Source organism: Notolabrus celidotus, chromosome 2 (genome assembly GCF_009762535.1).
Source record: "Notolabrus celidotus isolate fNotCel1 chromosome 2, fNotCel1.pri, whole genome shotgun sequence".
Lineage (NCBI taxonomy): Eukaryota > Metazoa > Chordata > Actinopteri > Labriformes > Labridae > Notolabrus > Notolabrus celidotus.
Genome location: NC_048273.1, coordinates 35,912,036 through 35,914,272, shown reverse-complemented (window position 1 = coordinate 35,914,272; position 2,237 = coordinate 35,912,036).

Sequence of the window (2,237 nt, the reverse complement as noted above, 5' to 3'; positions counted from 1 at the left end):
GCTCTGTTTTCCTGTGAGTCCATCAATAAGAGTGCTTCATGTCATTTTCATAATGTCTCTCACATCACATAGATGCTTTAAATTATACTTTATTATCTGAACATTATTTACATTTTTATAAGATGTGGGAAATGTTGCTGATTTGACAGATAGTTATACTATTTATATCCTTTTAAGTGTGTCTGAATATGGATTTAAGTGCCACATTTTAACCCTAAGACAAGTATGAATCCCTCTAGGGGAACCTGTTTCCACGCCCCAGTTTTTCAAAAACTTTAATCTGGATCAAAGTGATCCAGATTTTGTAGTCCCTTTTTGCTATCACAGATAAAAGTGATCTTGCAGATTTTGTCCTGGTTTTTCAGAGGCTTTTCAGATAGGATCCAGATACCACAAGATCAGGATTACAGAATCTAGATTTGCAGTCTTTGAATAGGCCAGCATCAGTTGGTCAAAGTAATACACTTCATTAACATGGTATGTATATTAAATGTCTCATTGGGATGAAAAAAAAAAAGTCAAACAAAGCACTTTTTTGTCAGCATACTAATGTTTTAATGCACCAGTCACTGACAAACAACAGCAGGAGGACCCCCACTCTTCAGGGGTAGAACCGCCCCATAAGAGGCCACGTCTGGTAAAAGACTCTAAGAGTCAAGATGGCTATCAGGATCTGGTGAGGAAAAAAACTGAGAGGGCAGAGAAACGGATCACTGACACTGAGCAGCAGATGAAACTGACTTTGCTTCAACAGAGGAAAACAAAGCTTCGTATTCGCCTCTTCGAAGAGAGGCTGAAAGATGCTGGCGTTACAGTTTCTGAGGAATACATGTCAAATTATTGTTTTCAAGTTCTTGTTGAAAATACTTCATGTCTAATTATTTAATTTAGAATGGATATTGTTTTGGTATGGTCCGTTACTGTTTAACAGTCTGATGGCAGTGGGCGCAAAGGAGCGCCTGAAGCGTTCAGTCTTGCACCATAGTGGAATGATGCGCTGACTGAACGAGCTCCCCATCAGCCACAGCTCATCAAGGAGAGGGTGAGAGGGGTTGTCCAGGATGGCTCGCAGTTTGTCCATCAACCTCCTCTCAGCCCCTGACTCCAGACTGTCCAGTTCTAGGCCAACCACAGAGCGGGCCTTCTTTACCAGCTTGTTGAGCTTGCTGGCCTCACCTGTCTTGATACCTCCACCCCAGCACGCCACAGCAAAGAAGAGAGCACTGGCCACCACAGACTGATAGAAGGTCTTCAGAAGCCTGCTGCAGACACTGAAGGACCTGAGTCTCCTTAGGAAGAACAGTCTGCTCTGTCCCTTCCTGTAGATGGCATCAGTGTTGGTGGACCAGTCCAGTTTATTGTTTATTTGGACCCCAAGGTACTTGTATGAGTCCACCCTCTCCACTTCCTCCCCCTGGATGAGGACTGGGGGCCTCCTGTTCCTCCGGTAGCTCACCACCAGCTCCTTAGTCTTGCTGATGTTGAGCTTCAGATGATTGCTGTCGCACCACGCGATGAAGCTCTCTATCAGTCCTCCACGCGATGAAGCTCTCTATCAGTCCTAAAGAAAGGAAAAGAAAAAAAAGAAGTCCCATTCTCACTTTTTCAATAAGTGAGATGTCACTTGTGATAAAACATTTGGAAGTTATTCTGTTTGTGACCTTGACAGTATTTCTCAAATTTTTGCAAAAAACCTTTTGAAACTATTTTCCTGCAAATTTTTCCTAAATCTAAAAAACTTTTAATGGAGCTCCCAAAGAACACACAAAGATGTTGTTGTAGCCACTTCAAAGATTGGAGAGAATCACAGTTTAGATATTGTGCTTAGTTTGTCTTGCTATAATTTATTATCAAAAAAACCCTGATGTGTCGTCAGTGTGTGTTTTGTATCCAGTAAATTGAAAAACCTTAAAAAAAATATATTGAAAAACAAATAAAGTATAAAACCAATATTTTGACGCCCATAATTCTGTTGTGTACATTATTCAAATGTTTCTGCTTAGGTTGTAATTATGATCAACAGTAAGGACTGAAACTATTATAAACTGATTAAAATGCAGGCCAACAAAAGCTTCTGCACATGAATGTCTGACACTCGTTTGTTATTATTGTTTTCTGTTGTAGCAGCAGTTTAATAGTTAACCCTGACTTTCTGGAGGGTTTCTAGTCAAATATTAACATTTGATGTCATGTTGGGTGACCTTCGTATCCTTAAAAACGAGAAAGTATCAAACAAG